This window comes from Ischnura elegans, chromosome 4 (genome assembly GCF_921293095.1).
Source record: "Ischnura elegans chromosome 4, ioIscEleg1.1, whole genome shotgun sequence".
Classification (NCBI taxonomy): domain Eukaryota; kingdom Metazoa; phylum Arthropoda; class Insecta; order Odonata; family Coenagrionidae; genus Ischnura; species Ischnura elegans.
In genome coordinates this window covers 98866479-98886585 of record NC_060249.1, presented here as the reverse complement: position 1 = coordinate 98886585, position 20107 = coordinate 98866479, and the positions used below count along the sequence as shown (strand labels likewise).

The 20107-nt window shown below is 39.8% G+C and overlaps 1 long non-coding RNA gene across 1 annotated transcript in view; it reads left to right on the top strand.

Moving 5' to 3' along the window:
• The window catches only part of LOC124157825, a 180592-nt gene that overhangs the window by 12703 nt on the left and 147782 nt on the right, over nucleotides 1–20107 (top strand). Inside the window, exon 2 of the long non-coding RNA XR_006864657.1 lies at nucleotides 18872–19030. This is a non-coding gene — a long non-coding RNA (uncharacterized LOC124157825). The remainder of the gene's footprint in view (nucleotides 1–18871; nucleotides 19031–20107) is intronic.

Genomic DNA, 20107 nt, shown 5'->3' with positions numbered 1-20107 from the left:
CGTAGTATGTATATCACTGTACCTTTTATATGCCGCCGCCTTCGCGTGCGGTAAGGGATAGTCCGAATGTCCGAATAAGAGAACTTGTAATTGAGGAGCGTCTGCCTCTAAAAAGAAATTAGGTAGCTTGAGCGAGATATTGCATTATATACCTTGTGAAATAAACTACCATTTTTCACTCCAGAATCATGAGTAGTATAAAAAATGGCCACATAAGGTCTGTTATTGTAGGCAATCCACAACACTATAGTATTGATTTATGTATCAGTAATTATCGTGGTAAACCTATCATAATGGGCAACGGCTATTAATACATACTGCCATCCAAAACACTTTACTCACTATGAATTAAATTTTTGGTAATATAAAAAGATTTAAAGTCTGTGATATTTGGAGACCTTTTATTGGTGTTGGAATGAACAGGCAACCCTATGATATGACTCTGTTAACCACCGAGCGACGTTAGACCCATTTAGGGGAAGTAGCTCGATTTTGCCTTCTGGGCGGGTTGTGGCAGACCTTGATCCACTGTGTAAAAGGAGGGGCAACGTAAGGTTTATGTAAGGGTGTATAAAGGGGCTTAACTGTGATTTTAGCAAAGACCTTTCCGTGAGTATTCTCACGCTCAGCCTGCGATCTCAAATGCCAATGTGTTATGCCAGCACTTTCCAACCTTAGTCATTCGGTCGTCAGCACATGATGTCAATTTATCATTCCAAGGAGATAGGCTGTTTTCCTATGGCCTTTTGCCCTGACTGTCTAACGTTGCTGATATTCGTACATATTCGCTGGTTAAGGTAGTGACTCGAGGAAATATTAGGCAAGGTGAAATATTGGATTTCGTTTTTGTTTCGAAGAAAGATATTTTTCTCCCTCGTAGTATGATTAGAAGTCAACATGTTTCAACGATTGATATTTCTGATATCTATTATACCAATTGTAAATTGTTAGTGGGTAGACTAAAATTATCTTTGAATTTTTTTTTCAAAAATTCAATTTAATATAATCACCGAAGCTCGTGCTCATTATGGTTTTAGATTTATTTGATCTAGGTCTTAGGATAGCGGGGCCGTATTTTTTTGGCATAAATACTGACGTTAATATTTTATGGGTATCATTTTAGCTTAAGTTTTCGAGGTCCAGCATACAGGGAAGCAGGGGTCGACTAGTCCGAGATATGTATACATCTGCAGTGTTACATAATCAACGTTGCTAGGGATCGATATGACTTGGCAAGCCCCTCAACTGGGGCCCCATCCAGGAGAGTTTTCTATCTCCATGCGGATATTTAGTTTCATTCCATCAGTTAGATCTATGGAAACGAGGTATTTTATTCTAGTATAATTATTGTGTGTGAGTAAAGGAATTGTAGATTTGGGTTTGAAGTTATAGTTCATGCGTCCTTCATTCTGGCAATAGTCCAACCTCTCAAGGCGAAGCGTTTGACAGTGACATTGTGTTCTCATTTCCCAATCAGTCTGGCAAATTGTATGAAAATTTATTTATATTTAAATATTATCCGGTACAAACGTTTGCAAAGAACTTATTCTACATCTGCTTTGCCTCGAAAAAGTACAAATATTCTAGTTTTGGAAACAATCCTCTCAGACTGTGCTTTGAGAGAGTTGATTGCATTATTTTTTTGTATTAGGACGGAATATCATAGCTTTTTACTTGAATTTATTATTTTCATATTTATTTTTCAGAGCCTAATAAATGTGCATGATATTCAGGCATTCCAGTGACCTATATTCCGAGACTTGACCTGTTAATCTGTAGATACTCCTATCATTTCGGAGAAGTTTCCTTCTCCATTACTTATCTAAGTTTTCAAATTTCTGCTCAAGTTATGAGACCGATAACATCATTGGCCCATTCTTTTTGCTCTCCCTTCAATTATGTTATTGCGCTTCATTCCTCTTTCTTTCCTTTGATATCTCACCCTGAATACACCGTCAATTTTTATTTATTCTTCTCAGAGTCAAGTCCTAGTAGTATATATCCTTCTTACGTCCTTAACAAAATGTATGTATTACAGGGTTTCCTGTATGGATCAGTATCCCCTTCTAATTCATCTGCCCGACAAGTCGTTGTAATTAGGTATCAAATCCATAGATTCCTTCCGATTAGAGCCGTACGTATAGCTTTAGATCAATTGACAGTAGCCTAAAATGAACTCTTCTACTGTTTCAGTTTACTTTCCCGGAAGAAGTTGTTCCAAATTATATAAATCAGGAAATTGAAATGATTAACCTTGGTTATGTAATATGGGAACGATCCGAATATCGTAAAATATATTAATCTTTACATGAGTATGTGTCTTGATATCTTGTAATTGTACCTTTGGCCAAGTTTAACTCTATTATTTTCCAATGAGGAAAGGTTTCGCTTAGTATGGTCTGAATTTATCAGGCATGTAACTTAGCCATTTTTTTCGGGACTGACATGAAAAGGGTTTCAGGAATCATTAAATAAATAAAAACATTCGGGATATGCCCACACTTTTGTGGAAAAGTGAAGGGCAGACTTGGTGAGCATTACACGGATCGGGTCGGGATTTTCAGTTCGAATTTCCTCCCCCACGCGTCGCCCCGGACGACTGTAAATTTCATCATGGCGCCCGCCAATCTCGTCACATTGTGTGCATCTAGTGGCTTGAATTAAAAGCGTGACGATCGATCAGTGACGAGGAAGAGTGAAAGACCTGATTTTGATGTCCGATCTGTCATCGGCGTGAGCTCCGTGCCATTATTTCATCGCTGGGGACTGAATGCCAACCGCGCCGCTCCCCTACCGAGTTTTGTCTCACTCGAATCTCGGAATTTTGTCGTGATTTTCATTTCCCCGTTTTTCATGTCCTCTGCCTATTCATATATTTTTCGTGCATGCGGCAACCTCATTTCTTCCCACCATTCAATTTTTGGCTTCGTACGATCTTGTAGCCAAAGTATAAATAGCCTCAAAACACAGTGGAAATCGTAGTTTCTTTGTAGCATCATGAATGGTGTCTTTTTTGTTTGAGATTATGCATTTTTTGTGATCTTTCGTAAACCTTTCACATATTTCTTTTCTTTGAATATGAATTTCACTTTTTCAAAAGACTGTAAAATACCTCTGAGTTCTGGATTTTTATTGCGCTTTACTGGCATAATAGTTTATGGTTGGTCTTAATGGCATGATTATTAAGTTAAGAACGCACAGTTTGAAGCGAAACTGTATTTATTTGAGAGTTTACCCAGCAAGGAATTAAACCCAGCGAATGCCATTGTCGCAACATAATATTCCATGATCAAATTATTTCCATTAGTTTATATAAATCATTTTTTTTTTCTCGTTATTGAAACTATAATGAGTCCATTCAATATAAAACAGTTTTAATCATGATAATTTAGCCATTAATTTAGTTTTCCCTTCGTAAACTCAGATTTTCCCTTTTTATTTCATTGCTCTTTTGAAATTTCCTCTCTCTTTCAATTCTATTTCCCCGGTTATTTATCAGTATCTTTTCCTGAGAATTTTCTGCTTTAGGTTTTCCATGCATAGCCTCACGGCTATTTTTAGGTCAAGTATTGGCCACTCCGTCCGATGACGCTCATTCCTGGTAAAGCTGTCTGCCTTTCCTCTCTGCAGACACGTCATGAATTAAGCTCATCTCCTCTCGCCCAATCATGGCTCAGTTCGAAGCGGCTATTCATAACCCCACACTAAACTCGCATTGGCTTCGCCTATGATGCTCAATTTACAGATCTCATTGGAGTGAACCTTTATGGCATCAGAGTTAATCGTATAATTCTCTGTTCAATTTCGTTCCAATTAAATCAATGATGAAGTTGGTAATTTGCATTCATGGAATCCAGGTGGTTTTATCGTCACTGACTGCATATTATTATTCATTTCAATTGTATGCCATCCTTCAGAGCGTGTTTGTCAGGTCATTCACTCGGAAGCATGGATATCCATAAGCACAGGATCTCATCATATAAGGATTTTTTAATTTGTTTTGCCTGCATTTATCATAGCATGCTACTGTTGAATCTCATAAAATTATTTTGGAAAAATGTTTCAGACAACTGTCTTCGTAGTATGTAGCAATTTGTCAAACCTCAATAAGTTTCTATCTTATCGATAGTTTTTTCCAAGATAAGAACACTGTATTTACTTAAACATTTCAGTCTATCAAAATCAGGCAAGTAACCAGCGATTTACATAAATACTTCATCTCTCTGTCCTTACAAGTATTTTGCCGCATGATTAATTCTCTCCTCTATTTTCTCCGTACTTAACCGCTGCATCCAATTAAAAAATTACTTCTGTAGCCACACTTTGGATGTTAATGCATTTTGCTCGGATCTTCCACCGTGATAGGAACCGTTTACTTCCCACGTTTCAGAGACTGATAGGCTATCCGTCCTCAGATCTAATGTCAGGTCATCAAATCTGAGATGAATAGCGAAACAGCGAAAATTACTCCAGCTCGTAATCCGGCGGCAAACCCGAACAGCCTTTACTGCAAACAATTTCCAGGGAAGAATGAGATCTTTAAAAAAAACTCATCGCACCAATTTCATCATGTTTTAGGAACCTCGGCTATACATAATCTGAAGTTGATGTTGTAAGGTTTTTAGTGACATTTCGAATGGAGGTAAATTTTATTCGTGTATTCAACCGAGTGAGCATTTGCAATCTGCTGACGTTTCGGAGACAAAGTTACTGTCCATCCTTAGAAATATTGTTACTTCATCAACCCCTAAGATGCAGTGCGAAACATCGACAGATATGATATTAAGTAGTCATTACCTAGTCCGGTGTTAAACATTGACAGCCTTTGATACAGCAATTTTGCTGGGAAGGGTGTCTTACGAAACACTTCACAATTATTTTATCTTGTTTTTTTGGCGCCTCGACTGTACTTATTCTAAAGTAATTCACGTGAGGTTTATAGTGATTCTGAAGCGGGACTTCGAATAGAAGTATGTAACTGTTTGTTTGGGTATTCAACCGAGTCTGGATTTGCCGACGTTTCGGAGACAAAGTTGCTGTCCGTCCTAAATTACCTAAGAGAACTGATGTTACCTCATCGATCCCTAGGATGAATAGCGAGGTGCCGAGAGCTATGCCATTACCTGGTCTGGTGGTAAACCTGGGCAGCCTACGTTACAGTAATTTCTCAGGGGAGAGGATATCTTACTAAACACTTCGCACTCGTTTCATCATGTTTTAGCCTCATCGGTTGTAGCACATATTCTGGAATGGATGACGTGAGTTCGTTAGTGAGTCAGTCGCGGCCGTCAAAAGCCTCGTCAGTCGTCGGGAGATGAAAGCAGCAAAGGGGCTGGGAGGGGGTGGGGAAGGGTTTGTTGTGTGGGAATCTCGCGGTGGGCGAGAGCGGTTTTCGTGCGTGTAGCCGAGGCGTCTCCTTGGAGACAGCGGCGACGATTTCACGCGTCGGCCGGCCGACAATCCGTGTCGCGGATCAGTTCCGGCCGCGCACCATTGGTTCCGCTCCGTCGTGTGTCGCCTCGCCACCCCGTGAGGAGGCGGCCGGCCGGTTCTGAGAGCGTGGTTGCGTGAGGTACCTGCACGTCCGCTTCACGCCTTGCGCGTACGTGACGAAGTGATGGGGATGCAGTTACCTACGTGGGTTGATTATTGGTATCATGGTGCAGTGGAACGTGTGTTAATCGAGCCTGAAGATACCAGATTTTATTTAGTTCAGATAAAATCAATAATTCACTCAGAATTAAGTATGCCTCTATATTCAACTTCGGTGTCATTCATTGAAATGGTACTTAATTAATGGCAGTTACCTACGTGGGTTGATTATTGATATCTTGATATGGTGGAACTTGGATTAATCGAGCATGATGAATCCTGATTTGATTTAGTTCAGATAAAATCAATAATTCACTCAGAATTAAGTATGATTCTATATTCACCATCGGTGTCATTCATTGAAATGATACTTACTTAATGGCAGTTACCTTCGTGGGTTGATTGATGGTATCATGATGCAGTGGAATTGTATTAATGGAGCCTGAAGAAACCAGATTTGATTTAGTTGAGATAAAATCAATAATTCATCTAGTATTCATTACACCTCCGAATTCAACTTTGGTGTTATTCAGTAAAATGGAAATTCGCAAGTAGCTCTTTATTCCGAGCGAGAAAAACCTTATCAAAAGGGACTAAACGGAGGCGTTTAGTATTTTTCAGACGCAACAGCGCAGTTGAGTGGAAATGGGTAGAGTTTTTCTTCCTCGGAATTATATCGAGCAATTCATATACAACCCCCTTGGTCCAGTGGCAAACACGGACAGCCTTTGCTGCCTTTCCAGAGGAATGTTAGTTCTTATTGAGTACCTACTTCGCATTCATTTCATCATGTTTATAAGCGCAATTTGAAATAGATGACGTCATGGGTCTCATATGCTTCGCGCGATTTGCCAACGGCAATTCGAATTCCAAGGCTAGTGTTTTGAATATTAAAGAATTCTCGTCCACGTATTTAATTTATTTATCAATAACAAAATAAATGAATTTTCGACCTGGATTTTGCTTTCCGATTTATATTTTTTATTCCGCTACAATTAACATTATGCTCGGGCTTCACATAACCATCTCGCTTCCTCCTGATTTTACTATGAAATTCATGCGTCCAAGTTACAATCATGAAGTTATTGAGAATCTTAACTTCAAGAAATGCCACTTTTACGTCCCACTGTCAGAGAAATTTTTTTTTCATTAATGTACAGTTTAATGTATCCTATTCATAACTTCTTTTATGACGTAGTTATATCATCTCCGTTCTTGACCCATATATATCAGGTTCAATTCCTCATATCGGAAAATTTTCACCTTTCAGTTCATAATATGATTACCATTTGCATTCATTTTTGGTTTTTTTTACTCGTTTCCTATTTTTTGAAATGTCTGTTTCAGTTTCATTCGTAATTAATTCCAATAACCTGATGATGCCGAAGAAGGGAGGAATGTGTTACGCAAACATGATGACGCGTGAGTGTGTGTTCGCCGCGAAACGAGGCTCGTGAGAGCCCTTTTCAAGAGTGCGCGTGTGTGTCAAGTGAGGAGGAGGCTGCCGTTGGTATTCGCCCGGGCGACACACTTTGTGGAGTACCTACGTATATCTCCTATCTTGGAACGCAGTCGGCTCTCGAGGGCCTCGCGCGCTGAATGAGCATCAAACGGAACGCGTTGGGAATGAAATTGTCTGGGGAGGGGGGAGGGGTGGGTTGGATGGGAAGGATCGTGGGCACGATCGCCATTACATAGTGCTCCTCCCCCCCCCCCTCCCCTTCTCCCTCCTCCAACCCCCAACCCACGAGGGGGGGGGGAGGGTTTGGGGAGGCGCGTGCACTGACTGTGAGTATGAAGCAAGTCGCTCGCTTCCATCGGATTACGCAATCAACAATGCGGAGGCGGGGAGTGCGTCATTTATCGTTCGCGTCAGCTGCCGGGGATTTTTTTTCTTCTTCCCTTTCGGAAAACCCTTCTTTTTTATCATTCCCTCGAAGAATAAGGGAAAAAAGGGTACGAGGTAGGCGTTGTTCTTTTATCTCAGGGTGGTTTCGAAGTCGAGTAAATGAAAGGATATCGAACCGAGAGCGAGAAATGTTGGTTTTTGTACCTCGCAGGGTTCCGAGACTATCCGAGATGGGTAAGTTTAGTGTAAACATTTTTTAGCAAATTCCTCCGCATAGAATTGATGGCTTTGGAAATATTTCTACGATAATTATTAGGGTTTTGAATTTTTAACAGCAGAATTAGGTGCTTACTTTAAGACCGAAGATTGTATTAGTTATTATCTGTATTAAAATATCTCTCTCAAGTACTGCTAAGTATTTTATGATTCATCTAATCATGCCTCAATTTTAGTTTTTTGATGTATTTTGTTTCCTATATATCTTAGAACTCATGTCAGAACTGTTTGATATGCATTGGATATTAGGCACATTTTAGAGTTAAAATGCCATGCTTTTTAGTATATCAAGCTCTAATGGAGTTTAAATGCGATTGTTTGACTTAACGTACGTGTATTATGTTTATAAAGCATTCTATTGCAATGATTTACAAACTGAAATCCTTTTTATGCGTTATATGGCAATTAGTATAGTTCTTCCTGTTTTTCTGGCAACCCTTTCCTTATCTATTACTGATAAACACGAAAAGTTCCATAAGAAATACATTTTGTAAATTATCCTGCAACGCCTTTTAGATAGGTATCACCATTTAATCTCAAATTAAGAGCTCTCTCTCATTTCCTTCTGCACTAATTATGTGGAAATTAGTAAAGTGGATATAAGATTAACTCGGTTTCGCCAGCATCGAATGATATTATCTATCTTGTTATTTCTCTAGAAATGACCCGGAAAATGCCGCTTGGATTAAAAAAAGGAAATACTGATTCTTGAAACCATATCAAATAAAATTTGTGAAGTCAAATGATATCCGTCATGTTTAGCCGTATCATTTTCAGCTCATGAGTGTATATTTGGTGGCTTTTGCCTCGAGCATTATCTCCTTGGGAGTGGAAATACATGAAATTTCAGCATTTCTCAGACTTAAATGGTCATACACTATCCTATTAATAGCTATTACTTATGTCTACTGCTATAGGTTTGAATTTCGCCTTTAATTATAGTTTTTTTTTGTTTTAGCAATTTGAAGCGGTTACGAAACCTTAGTTCTGAAAGGAAATTTTATTCCTTTTAAAATCACTTTGCTGTTACACTGGACGCTACGCCTAAAACAGATATTTTTTTAAGTAAAGATATTCGTTTGAAATTTTATGCTGACTTTCGTGTTTTAAATTTCAAAATTACATTTGGCATCTTTTTCATGATACACTGATTGGTATTCTGAGTACTGTCTTAAAATAGTCTTAGTTATTATGACATATAATCCTTATTATAATGCTATTCCCTCTAAGGTGGTCGGAGTTATCGAACGTTTCTCTGCCCACAGTGTTTTCCGTGAGCTCTAATTTTTTGATAATATTCATAACCTTGCCTTTAAGTGTATCGACGAAGTTTTATCAACGTTTGCACCTAGAGCGGAAGGTGTAAGGCCTAATATTAAGTCTCTAATCGTTTTCAAAGTTACTTTTCTGGGAGCCACTCCGTCAATTACTTTGCGAATTCCGATATAAAATGAATATGTCCCGTTGACCAAAAAATTACAAGTTACCCTGAAACTTACAGAGCACAAGGTTTGAGTTTTTTCAATATTATTTTTCTACGCTAGCTTTGCAGTACTTAGTGTCCCTCATGCAATATTATATTGGTCAAACAATTTAGCCGAAAAAGTAGGTTTTTTTGCGATTTTATTTTTTCTACGTTTTTCACAAAAACAACTAACTCGATCAGTCAGCTGAAACATTTTCCATATTTACTACCTCACCCAGTTTTGTACTTAAATAATAATAGTGGATATTTATTTGCGATAATATATTTTGAGGTTCTCTATTAAGGAGATCTCACTACGTCACCGTTCTTAGCTTTCATGCCCCTAGGAGTCTCTAGTCTTGCACGGGCTTAGAACTTGCCTTGGATTAGTCTACAAATTATGAGAATAGCAATAAATCAAATCGAAACTTGAAACTTGTTCGTGGCAGAAGGGCGAATAGTAGGAGTAACGAATTGTCTTTAATTGCTAATAGAAATAGAAATTTATTTATGTGGTGTTCTGCGTGTGTGGCAAAAATAGAACGACAGAGAACCCTAACTTTGACGTTTCGAGGTCCTTTTTCGCAGAGGCGGCAATGCAATTCTGCGACGTCGCGTCATTCGAGTCGACAGAGACTGGAGTTGGAGGGTAGCAACTCGCGCTGAGGCATTGTTGAGTGCAATCGGCGCACGGCCGGCAGGGGAGAATCTTCTCTTTCTCCCTCTGAGAAGTGAAAGGGGTGGTACGTGTGATATGCATGTGGGTGGGCGGGAGGAAAGGGAGAAAGAGGGGGATGGAGGGGGGGTATTCGAGCGGGTGCATCTTCATCTCTTCGGAACCGGTTCTGCCTCCACTCCCCACCCACGTTCCAAGCTGAACCCCCATCCCCCCTCGCACGATGTCGATTCTCGTGCGCCGTCTCTGCTGTTTAGCGGGGGTGGAGAGTATCCAGCATCATCGATATGCTTCTACTACTCTCTCCCACGGGATCAGCTTGGAGTGTTGGCTAGAAACGTCTTTGAATTCCAATTGCAATGCCCCGGTTCATAGTAATTGCCATGGGATTAATTTATTCCAAAACATTTTAAGCCTATTCATTCAATTTTTAAAGAAACCAAAGTCTCTATAGAAGATACAGTGTCCGGCGTGATACGGTGAAAATCTTTCATATTCAGCTTTGTAAAGCCACTTGTCTGTTTCCACACACTTTTATTTAAATCGACCATGGTTTCTGCAACTGGTGCCGTTATCAAGGCCATTTCCTGGTGCCATTTCCTTGATAATGGCACCAGTTGCCGAAACCATGGTCGGTTTAATTAAAAGTGTGTGGAAACAGACAAGTGGTTTTACTGAGCTGAACCCAAAGTCTCTATCTATCTCCAAAGCTACCATAGCTATTACTTCAGCTTTTCCTCATAAATCATTTTTCTATCCTACCTAATAAACATTTATTGATAAAATCGAATCAATAGCTGTGGTAGCCGTAAGACCTACAAAGAAACACTGTTCATCTCAAATTCCTATCCTCAGGACTACTCTGTTTTGGTAATCATGGCTTGCATTCTCCTGGACTGGGAATTGGAACGAACCACGAACGTTTGGCTCACCATGTCATTGTGCATAGTTCTAACGCTATCCTGTCTCATGGTCCCTCAAGGAGCCTGGATAGCGTCGTGGCTTGCGCACTGTCTCGGAAAGCCGATGGCCACGTAATTTTATTCCCGGTCGTGGGAAATTTTTTCCAGCGGCAATTTATGTGAATATCACCGCGCGCCGTTTGCGCGTGAGGATTAATCTCCATAAGAAAGCCAGGGTTCCAATGCAGGTGGTGGGGCATATTTTTATAGGGAGTATGAAACTAACATATTTGAATATGAATATACTGAACATGAACATAACTGAATGACCCTTACGTGGGTACCCTGTAGAGTTAGTTAAGCTTCAGAACTTCCTTCCGCGGTCATTTTGGGACCTGTTGTGAAGAATGGCTGATTTCGATGCTGGACTAATTTCACCCGTCCTTCCATACTCGTTCCTCATAACGTATGTTGCCATGGCTTTCGATATGAAATACAAATACCGATATCTCTATCCCTCAAATATATCATTTTATCGAAAATTTAATCCATCTTACTTTATCAACTCCACCTCTTAACTTTTAAAACATCGTGATTTTGTGTGTAAATGATCAATTTTTTCTACTTTCGAGCAAAATGTTAACCTTGAGATTTAATATTTCAAAGCTTTTACGTATAAAAAAGGTAAATTTTTATTGATGGTGATTAATAGCTTTGAAAATAGTTACCGTTAGATTCCTTTTCAATCAGTGGTAAAATATAAAGATGGTCTAGGCGCCCTCACCTCGGAAAGTCTGTGAAACATTCCCATACGGTGAAGTTGATCGGAGTTTGATGAGTGGTTAGTTTGCTCCAGAGGCGTCATTGTATGTATGAACAGTTGGTTCCCATGGAGCCACGGAGAGCTCCGAGAAGAGAGTGGAATACTCGGCATTAGCTCAATACGTGCTTGTCTCATGCGAGGAGAAAGGTGCACTGTGACGGAGAACAACGCGGGACGCGAATCGATCGTGGCTCTGGCATATGTGCCCGTCCACAGTCAGGCGGAACGCACGCGTTAGGAACTCTGTATGCTCTGCCTTACTACTGAGGTGGCTTTACTGGTAGGACATTATCATACGCCTATTTTAGCGCACGATGTATTTTTAAACCTTATTTTTTATGAAAAAATGAAACAATAGTGGTTTTTAACATATAAGAGGCGTGGAATTAGGTAAAACCCTGGCATTTACACTGAAAGTATTTGTCTCCAAGCAAAACTTTTATTGGAAAAAAACATACTTTTATTAGTTCTAATCCATTTTGATTTACAACACGATAAAGAGAAATGTTTTTCCCAATCGAGAGATTTTATCAATATCATTGGTTCTTAATTTGCAAGGACGTTGATATATTTTTACGTTTTGTGTGCAACCTAGCCAGCCAGCTCGCTTCTGAGGTTTTCTGAGTCCTAGTATGAAGTCTATCCCTTTTCATTTAATGACTCATATATTTGAAACTGTTTACTTCAATACATTCTCTTGCCTGCTTTCCTTAAAATAAACATTTAAATTAAAAAACTTCCATTGCTCCTAAGAAGATAGTTTGACGACATCTTTCCGCTCGCCAAACTATTTTAATAGAGATTTTAATTTTAATAGAGAGTTTGCTGAATATGTCTGTTTGCATTTAAAAGGAAGAAAGGAAATACGTTGCTCGGTTTTTGCATAAAGTCACGAGCTTTGTAGGCGTGGAGCTTATTTGAACGTACCAAAGTGAGTACGTCAAGGGTCTATCCTTGGCCCGGTTCTCTTTTGCGCGAATAATTTCTTCCGCTGCTCATCTAGAAACAACCCACGCGCCAGCCTTATTTGTCATCTCGTCATCTTTGCTCGTGTATTCCTCATCATTCTCTCCTTGTATTATCCCGTTGGGGGGAAGGAACGGAGCAATGAGAGATGGGAGGAGCTTTTTTTAAAGTAAAAAAAGAAGCAAAAAAAAAATAAGACCCGTTTCCATTTCAAATTAAATTAAAGAGCGAGGAAGGAGGTTGGGGGGAGGGAAATAATGTACGGTATGCGAGGAGCGTTAAGTTCCAGTAGCCTCATTTGGGGCATTTTCAGCGAAAGGCCGAGTGAATGGTAGGTAAGAACGAAGGGTCGTCGACGATTGAAGCATTAATTGTCCCGGGGTCTCGAGGTTCTCGAGCGGAGGGAAAGGGAAGAAGTCAGGCCTTTCTCCTTCTACCTCCTCCCACGCCATCATCGTCCTCATCATCATCATCTTCTCTTTCCTCCCCCCTTGGTATTGCCCTCTCGACTGGAGGTTAGAGTGGGGGTTCTCTCCTCCGCCGGGACAATGGGTCGGGCGCGCACGTATGCGTCGAGGACCGGTGACATTACGGCTGCGAAGAGGGCGAAGTCTTCTTCGCTCGAAAGGAGCGGTGTGGGGGACTCGTGGAGGGCGGGAAGGAGAGAGAGAGAGAGGAAATAAAAAAAATGTGGCGGTGGAGGTGGAAGAGGGAAGCTCGCGGGAGATATGCAAACAAATGTTGCCTCGGAATGGCAAGGGAGGGAGGGAGGGAGGAGAATGGAGAGGGAGGTTGGAAATGTGAAAGGAGGGGTGTGAGGAGGTTGCTGCACTCTTTGTGAAAAACAGCGTTGAGACCACCTCGAGTGTAAGGCACTGGCTTGTTCATTTTGGTTCGATAAATAGAAAACTTTATCGATGTACGTGGCCATCGACGATGCATCGCTATCATCGGTTCTTAATTAAGCGCGATTATTGCCAATAATTACCGTAGCAAGGGGCAAGCATAAAATTCTGCATTTCAGTCTTTTTTTAAATCTGCTAATTTAAGGGTACTACTAGATTACTGTGCTACGGTTAACTGAAAATTTCGTTCAATTCGTTCCTGGACTTCAAAAGCTAGTACCTCTGTATTTCAAGGTTAATTGTTGAGCTCGATAGGTTAATTACCAAGACTGAGTGGGCATCTAAATTTATGGTCATAGCATCGATTAAATTTTTTCCTGTCTTTTTTACATTATTGATTTTCAGAACCGAAAGGTTGACAGTGCAGACTGAAAGGTCGATTTGTGAGACCTATAGGTCGATTTTTGGAGTCTAAAATCCTGTTATAGATAATATGGAGCAAAAACTTAAGCAAAAGAGAGAGTGGATTAAAAGTGTACGGGAAAAGGTGGAAGTGGTGCCGTACTCATCGTGAAAAGCAGGTACGAAAACACTTTGATTTTAGCTCACAAACTTGTTCGGTGGTTTAGCTAATTGAAATCGATATTGGGGCCGTCGGCGATGTAATTATAACTTATTGTGGTAATTGTAAGCATCACTGATTTATTTGATTATGTCGGATGTATGCATGCCATTGGGGTAATGCACTATGTTTAGCATCAACAAGTCGAACACTTGGGTTGAAGCGTGTAAAACTAAGGGGATCGAGGGAAATGAGTTACTATGATGGAAAATATGTCCAATATTTTTAAATGAAATTTTAAATACAGTAAAATCTGTATAACAATTTCCTAACCAATATTTAGATTTAAAATGGCAGGCAAAAGTTTAAACAAAGGTAGTAAATTGTGAAGTAGAGGAATGAATTGACTACAATTAAGATCGTCTTTGAATTAATGGATCGAAATTGTCAGTAAACCAAGACTCTAGTCCGCCGGTTATCACGGACGACAATAAGCACTCATTTTTGAAAACTGGCGAGAAGTGCCTGCTGTGGAAATTAATTGCATTTCGATTTAACATAGATAAGATGTTCGGTTGTATTCCCTGTCTAGAGTGATTAATTTTTCATCACTGGCAAATGTAAATGTGGGAATTTTTATGTTTGTTTACTAGGTTTATTGCGATCCAGTGTCGTGGAAAATCTACTACCGACATTCAATCTTTCGTTCATTGTTTTCCTCCCGTCTCTGAGGTCTCTTCTTTGGCCTTAGGGAAAGAGCCAGGAAGGGTCGTTTCCCAGAATTCCTTTAGAGACCAAATATGCCGAATTCCGCTCCAATGGTTTCACCTATTCTCTTTAATGTTTCCTTTCTTCTCTTTTACGCGTCTTCAGTCACCCCTCTGCTCGGCTGCGACCTTAGTGGCGTTCGTTGCAAAGTAAATGTGGTTGCCTGTATCATAAATTCAGTTTGATCATCTGTTTGCGGAGTTGGTGCGTACAATGGGAATAAGTATTAAGTCACTTTATTACAAAAAGAGGTTGTAGTGTGTATATTTCCAAATATTCCAGCAGTTCGATTTTCTTACTTAATGACTCACAGTTCAGTTCAGTTTTTTCCATATTTTGCTGTGCCGCAAAATGTTTGTTTGTACGTGATAGTTGCTGAAAGTGGCTCTTTCTTGGAATTGTATGCTCTTATGCAACCCTGCATACTCAAGGCTATTTGCTCGAAGCATGCTTTTCATAATTTTTATGTTCGCTGGAAATTAACTGATTTGAAACTTCTTGCAGATGACTGGCTTGATTGAGTGGTTTAGGCATTAATTACCTCCCGTATGCACAAAAAGTTAATTATTTTTTTAATCCAATGAATTTCCAAATTCTTAATTTTTTAAGGCATATGGAGATAACAAAAGTATAGGCATATTGGAGATAACAAAATCTCGCCGTATTTTCTTTTTTGCAATTTTAGGATTAGTTTAATCTTCTCTACTTTCCACTCGCCTATATCGGATTACTTAAGCGCCCAAGGTCATTCTGTAATGTAGTTGTAACTGTGCATTGCCATTTTTTGAGAATAAAGTTTGATTATATACCTTTATTTTATGTCATACAGAGTCATAAGGATTCGGTAGACTCGTGGTATGGCGGAGTTCGCTGGCATATACCGCTGTATTGAGTTTGATTTTGATTCTTCCATTGATTCTGCGTTCTCCGTATCGGTGTCGCGGCATTTCCACTCTTAGCTTTTCCCTTCTCTTTCAAGAATAGCCTCGTTTAGCTGTGATAGATGTCTGAGCAAAGCGCGCCGTGACCTCGTCTATCCCATCCGATTAGTTTTATACCTTCGGGGTATTTGAGTGAATTGCAAATCGGAGAGAGTTTCTCTCTGTGCTTTCTGCAGAGATATATATATTCAAAGTAGCCATTCCCTCTGATGTTGCGACGCTGAATAAGTGAGTTCGTTCTCTTGCATTTTTCAGCGAAAGAAATTTGCTTTAGGAGCATAAACCAGCGACGATGGCTCAAGATTCTTGTCGAGCGTAAATAATTGAGGAAAGCGTGGGAATTTAGGTTTCGGGATTTTTTCATCTAATCCTTTTTTTTGTCCCTTCCCATTGCCCGGATTAAATTCCTCAGCGTTTTTTTTTGCGTTTTCTCTCGTATAGGTATCAGGTGTGTTCCCAGGATTACCAGTTTGATTGCATCGTATCATTTTATGACCTGTGGAAACTGGTAAGCGTGCCTACCTTTCAGCAGGATTGCAGTGGGATCTCATGGACTCCGAGTAGAAACCCTCTTTTGTTCTCTCCCATTTAATCAAGGCTTTTGGCGCATTCATCTAGGAACAAAAGGGTTCTATATGAATGCTCGCTTGTTTAACAGCCTTTCCCCTTACACTTTTAGCTCGTTAAATTCATCGCTGCACGCAATGGAAGTGCTCGTTGAAGTAGTCTAAAAACGCTTGCGGCTGGATACTTTTGTACCTCTGTAAAACTAAGTGGAACTCAGAAAATCGATCGATATCGAGGTGTAATCGCTGTTGTGATTATCGATTAACTGTTCTGCGGGGAAAAGGAAACTTTTTTTTAGAGTTCTGCTCGTCATGCGGAAATTCTGTCGAGGAGTTTGTGTTTGTTTCATTTTTCACTCATTCAATGGTTTCGTTGTTTTCCTTGGTCGTAGTTGGATATGAGGACGAGTTTGTCGCTCTTCTTTGGAAAAGTAATAAGCTCTTGCTAAGGGAAAAACTGTTGTCTAATAACATTCGTTTTTATAATTCCTGGCAATGAGAAACATTATTTAATAATGCCAGCATATATGTTAAATTGTACAATCTCCGGTAATTATATTCTTAACGCTGAAGGCACTGTGTTATAATTTTTATAAACGTTATGTCTTCTATCATGTATGACATAATCTTAACCAGCATGATCTCAGACTCATAAACCTAATTTAGAGACGTAAGTTTTTTTAAATTTTTATAGAAAATCGTTACATCCCATCAGCATTACTTAATTTCTCTGTAAATAAATTACGAAATTGACGGCGTTAACAGGATTGAATAACCCCGGAATGAAACGACTATATATAATGCTAATTTCCCTTTCCGTTAAATACTAATAGTAAAGTCTTTACTAACAGTTCCACACACAAGTGAAGTCATTATTCACTGCAACCTAGAGCTCTGAAGTAGAAATGATGTCCTATTTTTATTTCACCCATTATCTATTCATGCAAAACAGACTCGGAAGTCAATTTTGTGCAGAAGGTGCAGTAAAAAATTGCAATTAAAAATGCATTATATAGATTTGACATAATGTGTAACAATTAGCGACCCGATGTCTTAACGATGCATCTTTCAATTGGATGATTATGATGCATAACAATCGGAAACATTGTAGTTTCCTTGCTAGTGGGAAATTAAAAATAGTCGATGCTTAGTTGACTTAGGTCCCCTATCCTTGTTTTATTAAAAAAATCCATCTCTTAAGAAGCCTTGGTGTCGCTTATTTGCATGCGTCACTTTTATGAAGGGAGAAATGAGAACAAAAATCTAATACTAATGAATTGTTGCGTGATTTTTAAGTAGCTTCATTTTTTATCCTCACAGATTTGATAAAATTATTTCACGTAGAGAGAGAGATAGTGCTTGCGGATAATCGTAACTAAACAAAATGGATTAAAGAAAATCGTTGAATGGTTTCAATGTATTATTTTGTTTCCCGTGAAAATGGTAGATTCGGAATAGCCCAATTCGTATTCTGATCGATTTTTCGCGAGGCCCTAATATGGTCCCGTCGCTCCTCCTCTCTTTCAATCTACGACGAGGAAACCGCACGAATGCCCTTCGTGAATTCTGCCTCGCCTATCCATCGGTGAGAGAAACTCGGTCAAGGAGTTCGCCCGTGCAACGAACGAAATTAAAACTCCCTTCGGGGCTGAATGTGCGAGAGGATGAGACTGAGGAATATATTATATGTATAGAGTGCGGGGGTGAGAAGTAAATCGCATAAAATCGACGACAAAAGAATGGATGGATTCGGTTCGCTCCCCCGGGGGGAGAAAATTGAGAGAGCCAAACTGACTCTTCCCCTGCTCCATCTCACTCCTTTTTTTTTCTCCGCATTTTTAGAATCTGGGGACGGGAGGAAATGATGCGATGAATATTTAATGCTTCCCTTCATTTTTCCATTGGGTCCCGCGGAATGAAGTCGCGGTTGGCGTCCAAAGCGATGGAGCGCTTAGCAACCGAGCGATAATGGCTTGCAGGAAATCCCATTGCGCGGGAGGTAACTAACTACAGTCAGAGGAAAAAAAATGAACGCGAATCGCTCTTCTTTAAATCATACTCTTTTTGATTTGAATGGACCGAAAAAAGGCTTTTTTGAAAAAAATTGTGTTTTTAATTAGTGTTTCAGTGATGCATAGAAATTTTTCGTGAATATGAATTTCAAAGAAGCCACTACATGAAGGTGGACCCCATTTCAGAGCTAACGCTGCATTTGACAGTAAAATGGGGAATATTTCATGAATAGCAGAAAAATTCACATTAATTGCCAGGGAAAATAATTTCCCTGGGCCTGGGCCTAATATCTGGGATCGTGACTCTCGGTAAAATCGACATGAGAATCAAGGAACATGGGTAGCCTACTGGTCTGCGCAATTGCCCACAAAAGACATATGTTCGTTGTTCGATTCCCACTTTTTAGGGAGGAGAATTTCTTCCTTTGGCAATAAATGTAAATTTCACCGCCGTTTACGTAGAAGGATTGAAAATTCCATACTCTTTAGTTCTTTTCGTGTTTAAGTTGACGGTACAATTCATTATGTCTTATCACGCGGAGGGGTACGTTGTCTTGATGAGATGAAACGAAATGTACTGAATTTAATCATTTTCAAGTCTCACTTTGAGTACTTTTTATCTTTCCAGGAACTGGCTTGGTGCTTGTCTTCCGAAAGTGAGGAATTTCCACTTCGCTGTCCCGCGAGTGGAATATTCTTCATCGAGATTAAGAATGAGCCCAACGGCTGACATTACCAGCTCAAGGAACCAGTTGGGAAAGAGATTAATTAATGGATATCACGCGAGGTAAGGCTAATTTGTTTTTTTCCCTCCATAAACCACGATGACTTTCCAAAATTCTAGAAATGTCCATAAAATGTTATTTTTCTTCCAAACACTCCTATTTTTTGATTCCGTGTGACTCCATAGTTTAAAAAAATACCATAATTGATAAATGATCAGCTATCATTTTGTATAATGTATGTCTCGCAATACTGTTTGAAGCTTATAAAATTGTATTTTTATCTCCCAATAGTCAATCTTCAATATTTGTCAGTATAGCAGTATAAACTTTACGTTAGAGTTAGTATTAAAGTCGAATTATTGGATTTCTCTCTCTCGCTAATAAAATCTGAATTAATTATTATTCACTGCATTGACGCTCCAATTCATCATGCTAAATTGAATGACCGTTTCAGCCGACATGATTTTTTTCTCTAATCGCAAATATTTTTCCTATTAACTTTTCCCGATTAATATGAACCAGTTATGGACCAGTTAACAGAATTAGATAATCTGCCATGCAGTAGAAAGAGGCTGGGTTCATTCTGGTGCTCTCTTTTCTTCGCTTCCTTGCGCCGTCCTATCTCTTCAACCCCGTTTGACCTCGCCGTGGGCGATCCGAAACCCATCAAAATTCAATCGCTCCCCTCTTTCTGTTGACTTCCCTTTGTTTCAATCAATCCCGCCCCTCTCTTCCCCTTCTTCCTTTTGCTCCTGCCTCCCCTTTTATACTTCTATCCTCCTCCACCCCCTATATCTTCTCCCCACCCCTCTTTTTATTTTCACTCGGTCAGCGCCGACTTCAGATCAAAGCCGGCAAAGCTACTAAACACACACAAATCGACTCCCCACTTTCCTCTCTTTCTCTTGCACAAGGCGCCCCACTTCATGCCTACTCGACGGTGTCCCACGAGTTCGCGGGATCACTGGAGAACTTAGACTCTCTCTCGAAGTCTTTGTCTCGTTTCCCTACGATTAACTCCGCAAAAACTCGTGTTCTACCGCTGCTGGTCAGACAAAAGCAGCGCAGAGGAGCATGAACACTTTTCTTGGGTGTTAACCGTGGGAATATTTTTTTATATCGCGATCTTTATGAATATC